Here is a 12,435-nt window from a genome sequence, read left to right on the forward strand (position 1 = left end):
GACTTTTTAGGAGTTTGGCCCGTTGGTCACTTTATTCAATATCTGATCACGGGATTAGTACCAACATCTCTTTGTTTTGTGTCCGGTGTGCATGCATGCACTTGAGCACACAGCATCTTAAAGGGATAGTTCACCTATTTTGAAAAAAAAAAAAAAAAAGGGATATTATTTCACATAATGTCATATTTTCTTGTGCTCTCTGTGCTGGTCCTCAGTTGCAACCGTGGCTGGCAGGTGCCTGAAGGACACATGAAACATGTGCATTATTAGAGGGAAGTGTGTAGAGGAAAAGAAGAAGCTAGCCACAGCATTATGCCAGCTTAGTACTCTCTTAGTACTCTGGAGAAAGTTGTTGTCCAACATGTGTTCAAGTGTTCAATGAAAAAAAACAAATGGTAGCAAATCTACTCATGTCTCTGTGGTGGCTACTGCTGCTCTAATGTGGAGTGATATAGGTAGTGTAGAAGTTACTGCATCTTTCTGCATGTTGATAACAGGAAAAATACAGTTTTAACCAGTAATTTGAGCAAATGTATCTTCTGTGTGCACTCAGTAGTTGTATCTGCATCAAAGTTTGGGAAAGTGACACTGATTTTACAGTGTTAATCCTGGCATCCTATCCTGGCAGGCAATAAGCAGTATCCAAAAGCAAATGGACCTTTTTGGTGATCCAAAGTTGGCACTGGCTTTTGGTTTGTGCAGAATATCTGCACATCAAATCTCACTCTTTATCACTAGTCTGTTACAATTTGCATCACAAAGACGTTAGCTGTCTGGCTAACTTCAAACAAAAGTTGAGGTCAAAGTCTTGCACAAAGAACGATTTTCTGCCATTTAAAGTGCATGTTTTTTGTTGAAGTTTATGTCTGACATGTATCATTAAAATAAGATAACCATCTGGCCTTAGAGCCGTTCTAACTTTTGCCTGTGATTACTTCGCATTTATGTTAAAGTGTACTAGACAGCTATTTACTGGAGAGACTCAGGCATGATTTTGACGCCATTCCTCTTGTCAAATATGGCTACTGGCTGAAGTGACCCATGAGCCAGGCTACCAAAAAATCAGTGTAGTTCTTTGAAAGGAAAACTGTCAACACCAAGAGTGATAAACTGGGCTAACTTTCACTCTGGCTCTTATCCTGTGTTGACTTGCATACTTTCTGTCATTTACTGTAGAGACTGTATCCAGGCCAGAGCCCCATTTCATCAATGAGCAATCTAACAATTTCAATATTGAATGTTAGTCATTCTGCAAACACTATTCACGACTACTGGAACCTGTACCTAAGAAAACAGAGGTTTCTTAAGCTCACAAGCCCAGGTGAATCATTCCTACTTTATTCAGCCATTACATCACACTTGCTCAACAGAAACTCACAAATGGTGCTGAACAGAAGTGCAGACAAATTTGCTAAGCTAAAATATGGTGGAGTGTGGTGAGGGGAAAGAGCTATGATACCCTGCTTAATTAGCGCCCCCTGTTTTTTTATTATTTTTTTTCTTCTTCCAATTCGAGGGCCTGCATTTTGAGGCATGGCAAGGAAAACTTGCAAAGGTCATAGCAATTATTTCACAAATGAATAAGACCAGTGTAGGTATGGCATGGAGTTCAAACATGGCCCTGGAGTCAGCCATAGGGGTGGCCAGGCTGTTTGGCATGGAGGGCGATGACGTGACACGTCAAATAAATGTCCACACACAACTTGGTCCATACAAGAAAAATGTACTTGCCTCTCAGTTAAAGTTGACTCTTTTTCTGCCTTCCTCTGTGGAGCTGAAGGGAGCAGAGTAGTTTCATGCTCTCTCTTTGTGCTTTTTGGCCTTTCAGAGTGCAAACGTGTCATAGGCTGTCACTGTCCAAGCACTTGGGCCCTCCACATATGCCAGAAGGTGGTGAAATCAGTGTAATTTTTGAGGAAACACTGACTGCAAACAAACATGTGTATGTAACTGTAATCCCACCAAAATTGGGTTTGCAGGTACTGGATGCATGCAGCAGCTCTTCAGTCCCTCAGTGGAATCTGGATACAGTCTCATCACTGTCCAAAATTCACTTTTATTATAGACAGATATATTATAGATATACATAACTGTACATCACCAAGGAATTCAATGTTATTTTCTACACTGCTGCAGGTGAGCCTTATTGATTTATCCACCATAGACAAATTTTACTACTTTGGTGCTTGGTGAGTGTGAAATTCAGACTTGGAGTCGTACATAGTATCGTAAATGCAAGCTGGATCTTGCAGAAGGGGAAAATCCATCCACCTGTTGATAGGGAATCCATGGATTAATGTGCGTGCATTCAGATATGCAAAGAAATCTAGGCCAGCAAATAAGCGATTTACCATTCCCTCTAAAAAAAAAAAAAGGCTCTCATTAAGTTCTGTATCTGAGGCACAACTCTGGATAGACCTCGGAAAAAAACACAGATGGAAGGCACTCCAAAAAATTCTGTTAAAAGCTTGCTGATAGATTCTATTTGGCTCATCATAGTTCTATGTTAAAAACTATTGCAAATATGGTTTCAGTGTGAAGAAGGCCAAGGGGCTAAAACATATCAGGTATATTTTTTAACTTAGAACCATGACAAATGCAACAGAATAAAGGCAGGTTTTAGAGCTTTGGATAGCTCTTTTTTTCCGAATGATTACCAGAGGACCCTTTTTTGATCCAAAGACTGTCCAGGCTTGTTAGAAGCCATGAAATGTCTCAGCCTGATATGTGTGTAGAGATAGAGCTGATCGACTCTTAATGGACTATACCAGTGATTTAGCATGTTTAGCGTAATATCTACAAAATGCATATACTTCATGTCTCTAGTAATCTTTTCCCTAAGCAAGCAGTCGTATTCTAGAACTTTTTCTTCCACTTAATGAAGCCATTGGTTTCTGCTCATTCCACTATGATACAAAAATGAACTTTCAGAGACTTAAAATTTTCTTCACACCAGTATTCCATCACTGTAATAAAGTCGTCCACATTCGTTTTATTAAAAGCAGCAGCTCTGTTGTGTTTTGATGACTTGAGTCACTTGAGATTGGGCGGAGTGGAACTGTCGCTTCACCAGAAAATAGTCCCCAGGCAAGCATTTACTTTACACGGCCAACTATCAGTTCTGTGGTTTATGAACAGCAACAACTTTGTTGGCCGCAGAAGCAGAACATTATAAGGTGGCTGTTTCAACCAGCATTCTAATATGAAAATTGAGGGGTTTTGATTATATGTTGTGAAATCTGTAGTACCCCCGCATGATTTGCAAAATGGTTTGTTGCAATGTAAAATGTGGGTCAGCTGTCATTTTAAAATCACTGGTATGGTCCTTTAAGCTGCATGTCCACTTGTAACAGTGGTTGTCTTTACAACACACTCCTTGTTTCATTTTTATTTGTTCCAGTCTTCAGCTGAAGTTGGTGCTGACAGCTGCGGTCAGCTTGTCTCCTGGCCCTCGCCTTGGTTTATTCCCCCAATCAAGCTTCTAACAGCACACCCGAGTTCATCACCAATGTCATCTAAACATCACCATAAAAACAACCCTGTCTTAATAGGCCGCCCACACCCTGGAGTCACTTGTTACCCTAGTCATTGTGTAAAACATAGACATCAGTTAATCAGCAGGGCGAGTGGCCTGGAGCTGAATCATCTCATCTGGACAACAAACAGCCAATAGGGGACAAGTGCCACGGCAGGGTCCGCCCTATAGGGAGACGTTGCGCTCTACATCCAGGAACGACGGTCACTTTTTCCCAAACTTAAAGCTAACATAATTATTGAAAGGTTAAAGGACCGACGCATGCCAGGGTCTACCTACTCAACAGTGGAAAAGCTGCAGCCCTGTGAAAATCAACACACTTAATGACACCCTGATTCAGGGTCAGACGGTACCTGCCCTCTTGAAAGCCAGTCTAGGATGTGGTCCCCATCCCTGCCCACCCCCCGACCTAATGCTAACATAAGCCATTGGTGGAAGAGTATAAACAACAACCTGCACATGCCAAGGTCTACCTGGGCTGGAGTAGCTACTGCCTGTGAAAATCAACAGGCTTAATGACACCTTCATTAGTCATTTGGTCAGACGCCCCCGGTGGCAAGGTTCTCCCCATTGAGCTCTGGAAACTTTGGATCACCGTGGCCAGTGACTAACACACTGTTTACATACCAGACAGGGCCAACACTGGGGGTTAGTGGTTACCGAGGCCTGTAGCTTTGGCTGCACAGACTTGTAGAGGGGTTACAGTGGGCAAATCGTCTGCATCTTCACTCACGCTTCAGAGTCTGTCCTCAGGGGAAACAGGAGAATGTTGAAAGATGATGTTTTTAACTGTGCATTGGTGCTAAAGACTATTGCTTTTAGCATTTATCAGAGGCATTTCTACATTTTGGGTGGGGTTTCTATTTCAGAAAATAGGATTTCCTTCTGTTGTCATGGTTTGTTATGAAATAATGTAGCCGTAGAGCTTTTGGCAGTGAATAATATAATTAGGATCATGGGGGTTGTGTAAATGCAACATGTTAAACAAATACAGTCTTCCTATTAAGTTGCCATAATACTACCACAAACAAACGTCTCACACTGTATCCATGCAGCAGGCCTCTCCTCTGTATACATGAAATACATGATTTCCCTTGGTTTATAAGCCGAGTTGCAGGCACAGTGTTGAGCTCTGCACCAGCTTGTGGACTCCAATGAGCAATCAGTACTGACGGCAACGAGCCAAGCCAAGTTACACATTTATAAGCAATTAAAAAACAATTTATCATCCCCTTTTTAAAGGTGCCTAACCACAGTCATACAGCCGCCTGCATCTGCGGTAGAACTTCTAAATCGGCCTTCCAGAATGGCCCACTTTTAATGGAGAGAAGAAAATAAGCAGCACCACCCTTGGAGGGGACCTGCTACTGATGTCATGCCCCCCACGGCCAGAAACATTACCCCAATACTGAAAGCATTAGCGGCAAACTCTACCCAGGGCCAAATGCAGCTATCACTGGCTACAGTTTAAAGGAACTTACCAGTGAGTTTTTATGTTTAGCATAATATCTACAAGATGTATATACCTCACATCTTCTCCTAAAGCAAGCAGTCATATTTTGGAACTCCTATATCGTTTTTCCTCCCTTGTATCCAGCTGCTGGTTTCCATTCATTCCGCTACGATATGAAAATGAACTTTCAGACTTCAAACTTTCTTCACACCAGTATTCCATCAGTGGAATAAAGTCCCCCACATGAGTTTTCCTAAAAGCAGTGGCACTGTTGTGTTTTGATAACTTGAATCACTTCAGATTGGGTAGAGTGAAACCGTCGCTTCGCCAGAAAATAGTCCCCAGGCAAGCCTTTGCTTTACACAGCCAACTATCAGTTCAGTGGTTTATGAATAGCAACAACTTTGCTGGCCGCAGAAGCAGAACATTATAAGGTGGCTGTTTCCACCAGAATTCTACTCTGATAATTGAGGGATTTTGATTAGATGTTGTGAAATCTGTAGTACCCCCGCATGTGATTTGCAAAATAATTTGTTGCAATGTAAAATGTGGATAAATTGTGGTAAATTGGCCAAACATTCAAATTCCTTTGGATGGTCCTTTAATATTCCAGCGTTTACATCAGGGGTGCTCAAGCTTATTACTCAAAGGTCCACATCTGATTTTGATTCAAGGTCAGAGGTCTGGAACAGCTGGCAATAACAAAATCATACAAGGTATGGGCCGGGTCTGGATTGACTTGCCATTTCGTCCAGGTGCAGACCATGGTCCGGACTTTGAGATTTAATGCTTTACATTATTTCAGTCGTAACTGAATCTTACATGCTTATTTAATGACTATGTCAATAGCTTCAAGCCAGTAGCGAATAGCGTCCTCCTTTATCCTGCATATGCCAATATGTAGACATAATGACTGTTTTTAATTCTGCTTTCATAATTCAGTGTATTTACGAGACTGTTATTTGAAAATGAGTATATTACACTACAGTATGTGAGTAAGACACTTTATTTTGTTTATATTAGCACGTCAAGTGATGTCAACAGCTGATGTTCCTTCTGTGATTAAGGGGTGATTGGGTTCACGAGAAGAGGCCTGTCGTGTGCACCAGACCGACTTCCTCCCCTCCACCCTCTCATCTCCACATCCCTCCCTTGCCTCACAGTAGCCATCAGCAGCCTCCAGTGGTTTTGTTAGCCAACTCATTTAGTGTTTTACACACTGCTTTAAATGACTTAAGCCTGCCCAGTTTCCTGAGAGCGGCCAAACACACCCATGGAGGCGACAGCTTAGCCCTGCGCCTGTAACCACAACAGCAAAATGACTGACAGACGACTTGTTAATATGAACTTCGCTCTTAAATTATTATTGCCATATTCAGGGAAATTTTGTCATTGCTGGATCAATCAGTAAAGCATGAGAAGATTCAATTTCAGTGCCTTGGTTATAAACAGTCTTTAGTGTTTGCCTTTGCTAGAACTGCTCCTGTTGACAGTCATATACTCTGTCTGACTGTGAGCCCAACACATTAAAGCAAAACAATGGATCTGTCTCAAATCTATTTTTGATCAAACATCTCTTTGACAAGCCCTTGGCAGGTGAGTCAGAAAGTTTTATCCGGCACTGACTGAAGAGAAATGATAAATGGATCAATGATAAATGCTGCTGTCAAAATGAATGTGTGCATGGATATTAAACAACAGTGGTAAAGAGTGCCAGTCAATTTGTAAATGCGTGAAGGCTGAGGTGTTTAAGGTGTTTAACCCCTTAGGCTTCCCTTTGAACTCCCCTTTAAAAGCTTGAAAATTATGGAAATAAACAATACAGATCTTTTTTTTTTTTCATGCAACAGTGTCATCTACATATTGTGTATCTGCTGGCTGCAGCACCTCACTGAAACTACATTACATTTATACTAAGTGAAATATTCAAAGCCAAGATGCCATTGTTTTGTGGCAGCACTGTTACATCAAATAGAAAATATCAAGATGTTGTGAGCATCATATTATACACTTTTCCCTGTAATTCAGCAGGACAACTGTGGTGATATAGGAGACCCTGAGATCTCGCTACAATTTAAATAAAGCCCTGCCACAGAGCGGTGACAAAGCCATCCATGGCATGGTTTATGTGACTCTGAACAAAATTGTCTTTATTTCTTATAAAATTAAAAATCATATTTTTAATGGTTTAAAATGATCATTGACATATTTTAAGTTATGAAGAGTGTGCATATTTTTAGAAGAAATAAAGGGAGTTTTGTTAAGCGGTTTAAATGAATCATCAAAACAAAAACCCGCCCCAGGGCTCCTGAGGGTTAAGGGTCAGGGAGCAGCCGGCAGTCTTTCTCATGGGGAACATTTACACTTGCAGGCTGCTGGCCCACCAAGGCCACTCATCCCTGGAGCCACCATTCTCTAAGTAACCCCCCGGCACACACATTCACACTCGCTCACACACACTCACTCTGCCCTCTTTCTTCTGCAGCGTGGGCAAATGCACTAAGCCATGCAGGTCTGCCCAGCTCTCCGAGGCTGTTAATTAGATGTAATTTACACACAGGTAACAGTTTCACTCAGTGTACAGACCCTTGAGTGTTTCACACCTTTCCTCTTGCACTGAAGTCCATAAAAGTTTCAAAGCACAGACGGGATGTGAGCGTGGAAGTGCAGGTGTAAGCTTTGACCCAGATTTAATCACACAATTAAAGGATTTTGCACAGGACTGAGGAAACAGAAGTGGTTCACATTAGAGGGACTACTGTCACTGTGGTCTATATACAGTCAGTGCTACAGATTAAAACTCTGAAAATCTTGACAGCGTAAGTGTAAATATGAGTCATTCTATAGTTTTACTGTGGGAAAACTGGAGAATACAGGGACACCATGCAGGAATTGAACCCATGACCCTTTGGCCATTCAGTTACAGGGCTAAACTTTGTGCCATCCGCCAAGAGAAAAAAAATACTCCATGTAAAAAAAAAAAACATGTAACAGAGTTTCTTTTCCATTGCTGTTGAATTTAAAGCATCTGTCTGGTACACTTTGAATTGTTTCCCCTCACTGTTAGGTGCACATAAGAGGACTCACTGTGCCTGCTGAGCCCTGGATCTGCTCTGTTTAAACTTTATGATTTCATTGCAGGTGTGGCATGTGCATAAGGGCCTTGCACTACACTATTTGTTTCAGCAGGGCCATGTAGGGGGAAATGCCCCATTTGTAAAGTGGCCATCAGTCATAGTGACAGGCCTGAGATCAGGGCAGAGGGAGCTAAGTGAGGGCATTGAGGCGGCCATGAGGAGAGGGAGAGACAGCCATCACAGACGGCCCATTCAGCCCACCACAACCATCTCTGTCTGAATCAGTTAAGGATAAACAACTCAGGGCCTTTACCAGGCACTGCTGGGTGACCACTTCAGACCTCACACACTAACTGATGCACACACACACTCACAACTACACAGGTACAACATATAGGCAGAGAAATAGCATGCACTCAGAAATCTCTAATAACCAGACAAATATACGTCCAAGAGTTCATAATCATGTAGAAAACATAGTGGCACATGCACGGAAAAGCTCCCAGTGATGGTGGCTTGCCAAGCTTGTTTGCTGTGGTGGCATAGTATGCTTGCAGCCCTCATTAAGGCTCTGGATTCTGCTCTTCACTTAGACTAACAGCCCGGGCTGCCCCAGCCCCATCATTAAATTGTCAAGTCTGATGAGTGTGTGGCCAGAGACTGAGAGCGCCTTCAGAGGCACAAACCCGCTGGCCCGGTCGGAGCCGCAGAGCAAACTGAAGGTGGTCCAGGCCAGAAGACCCCAAACCACAGTGGGTTTCACCCCTCCTCTGACGGGAATCCACCAGCACCTGCCACGGGCACACTAGGAAAAACTAGGCCTAGCCTATATGTACAAATAAACAAATACACACATATACAAATACACACAGGCATGCAGACAAACATTCATGTGTACTTTATACGTGTGGGTGCATACACACATTTGCACACACACAAGATTTTTTAAAATTGAAAAATTGTGTTCGATATGATGACTGAGAACTAAATCAAGGCAATTATAATCAAGGAAAGTAGAAGAACTTCAGCAAAGGTGAATGAATGGGCAAAAGAAAACCTCACATTATTAGAGTTCATTTGCGCAGATTAGGGTACTCACAAAGCCATAATAATCCATAATCCATGGCAAGGCTAAGAGTATGGAGTTACAGCCTTGAATGCAAGTATCGATGCAGTGGTACCTCTCACTTACCCGCAGTAGCCACATTTAGTTCTTCTTTCATGGGTGGATCCCTCTAACTGCTGGAGGGAGAGGAAATAGGTTAACAGGATTCAATCACACACCATAGCCAATCCAATTATGTAGTTAGCTCAAGCTCAGGTGCAACTGGCAGGAGCAAACATGGAGCACCTTGTCTCCATTTGGATGATGGAAAAAGTGAAATGTAGCAACAACTTTGTGGTTTTTACATGCGTATGAACCACAACAAGGGCTTTAATGTGGCTCTGAGTATAGTACAGCTGGGTGCTAGAGAGCTGGCACTTAGATCATACACAGGTTCCTTCAATAAACAGCCAGGCTTAGGAAACACTCTGGGTATAATTGTGAATCAGCACCATGAAAACAGTGTCAGAGTGAAATTTTGCTCTTCTGGCCCGCAGAGTAACCTTGAGGTTTACAGAGTTAAAGCCCTCTGAAATAGGAAATATCTGGCTGAAACTCTAGCAATCTGCTCTGATTCCTCATCTCCAGAGCCTGACCGTAATCATCAATGCACTGCTTCAGTTCCTCGAGACACCTGCTCTTTCATTATCTCTCAGTTTGAGACTTTGAGAGTTCATCTCATCAACCACTTCCCTGTGGTTTCTCTACTTCCTGGCTCATATATATGTCACCCTGGTGCCCCCTCCACTACATTAAACTTCCGCAAGGCCTTTGGTTTGTGGTGATGGTGGTGTCACGGGTCTGCTCATGTCATTGAAAGAAATGTCTTGTTCCTCCTCTCTCACACTTATCTTTTCTTTATTTGAATTGCATGTTACAACTGTAACACACGACAGCCCATTCACCCCTTCCTCTGGTCTTTCATGGTTTTACTCCAACCTTCGATGTCATACTTATCATGTCTTGTGGAGAGGACCTCTGTCTTAACAACACAGTGGGGTCCCTTTGGGCTCAGTGTGTCGGCCCTTTCTCTTTTCTCTCTAGACTAGATCACTTGGCTTTCTCGACTAGATCACTTGGCCCTGTCATCACATACAATTCTGATGACACTCAATTTCACTTTGCTTTCCTATCCCAGCCCTCAGGTGGAGCTGTGATTCTCACTCACATCTCCAGTTGGCTGTCTGCCCACCACCTCAAACTCAAACTCAACAAGCCTGAGCTGCTCTCTCTGATGTTGTCTATGGCAGTTCTCCATCAGTATTGTTAAGACTACGGTGCCCAGACTGTCAAGACTCACATAGGCCTTTTTGACCCAAAAGGAACAGGTTCTTTTCTGTTTTGCAAATATAATTTGAGCCATTTTGACCATTCTGGCCAAAAATAAATTGGTTCAGAGAAACTAGTTCCCAGCTGGAACCACAGAAAAAAAGAAATGTAGGACCTGAAGTGTAAACGGTGTCAACAAGAAGAGTTGGCGTGTATTATTCTACAGGGAAAGATAGTGATGGCAGAGAAATTGAAGAGCATGTAGTGGTCTGCCAAAGAAAAAAAATACTGCTCTCAATTTGGACATCTCCTGACACCCCTGTCACAATAGTCCCACTCCAAATGGTGCAAACACAGGCCTGTTCACTGGGTACCACCTTGGTTCCAAGAATCCTGTAGGGAACCAGCTCAAGAACAAGAACTGTTTTAGTAGAGAGAGGTATCACTGTAATCCCTGACAGTCTGCAGCGTTGCATTTCACAAAATACAATAAATCAGAACCCTTCAGCTACTCTTTTGTAGCCACACTCTACTTCGCAGTAAATGAGTTCCACCCATTTAAATATAACTGGGTTATACTGGCTGCCCAGTACAACCACAGTCTTCCACAGCTGCTCACTGAACCAGTTAGGGAATGAATGCCTTGCTAAGTACTTTGACTGTAAGTGCTACAGTAAGTACTTTGACTACAGTTACTGCAACAGTGGAGTATTACTCAGTCTCAGCTGGTCTGGGGTTTCAAACCATAATTGTTCCCATCACAAGCCTGTTTCTCTGACACTCCACACTTAGGTCACTATCCTCACTGAATCATATCCCGTCTCTTCTCCTGACTTTATTTGTCCTCAGAAATACCTCCTAGAACTGTCTGTTTCATTTCCCACCAATTCATCCTTCTATGATCACTGGAATATTACAATAACCCTAAGGCCCTAAGCATTGCACTTCCACCTATTGGTTCCTTGTCATTTTAGAGATATGCAAACAACATAACAGGAGCTTTTCTAATTGTTGGTTATTCTATTATAGAGGGAAATTATGAATAGAATAGATTGCAACATAGCTCTTGGCCAACATGTCATCACTGATGGGGTCAAGGAGAGGTCACTCTGATCCATGCATCTATATGTATCAAGATCACTGAATGTTCGTCAAGTTATGAAAACACAAAGCTCCAACTGTGCTGTGGCTTAACAGGGGAATGACTACTATCCCATGATTCTCTGCCTCAAAAGGCTTGATTGTTTTGAACACTATTTTTATCAATATGTATGAAATCTGAAGTAGGTCTATATAAACCAGCCATTAGCCACTAAGGAGCTGGGGAATGCTGCACGCTAATTGTTAACGCATGGTCTTGATCACATAGTCAGGGGTGAGAGTCTAAACTATTTGATGTGTGATGTCGCAGAAAATCCACTTGTGTGATGAGCTGCGTTCCATTCCTCACAGCTTCTGTTTAGAGAAGTAACTCACATACGTAATAGGAACTAATTGCGTATGTGAGTTACTGTCCTTATTCTTTACAACAAGGGTAGCCCTGCTTTCTCTGGACTTCCTGTGTGGACATGATTTCCCAGAAGTGACCATACTGACGTCAGAGTTTAATGCAGACTGATCTTTAGCATCTCAATTAAAGTAGATGGAACACTCCTGTAGCCACTGTGACGCAGGTTAATAAGAAAGGTGTGTTTTTAAAGGAAAAATCTGCTGTGCTGTTTCAAGGAGTACAGGTGTTAGAGAAGACTTGATCTTGAGACAGAGGCCTTGTGATGGCTGGGAGGCTCAAGGGTCTATTAGAGACCAGATATAGGAGGCCCTTAAATGGACCACAGGATACACCAAAAGTAAAGGACAAAGGAGCGTATGAAGGAGAGAGGGAACTCTGAAGATGCTTTGAAGGAAATCTCTTGGCAAAGGAAGCGGCATTAAAGCAGGCGTTCTCGGGAGGAGTCATTTAGCTAATTGCCACAGCAGCTCACATGCCAAGAAACTA

Source organism: Myripristis murdjan, chromosome 23, assembly GCF_902150065.1.
Source record: "Myripristis murdjan chromosome 23, fMyrMur1.1, whole genome shotgun sequence".
Lineage (NCBI taxonomy): Eukaryota > Metazoa > Chordata > Actinopteri > Holocentriformes > Holocentridae > Myripristis > Myripristis murdjan.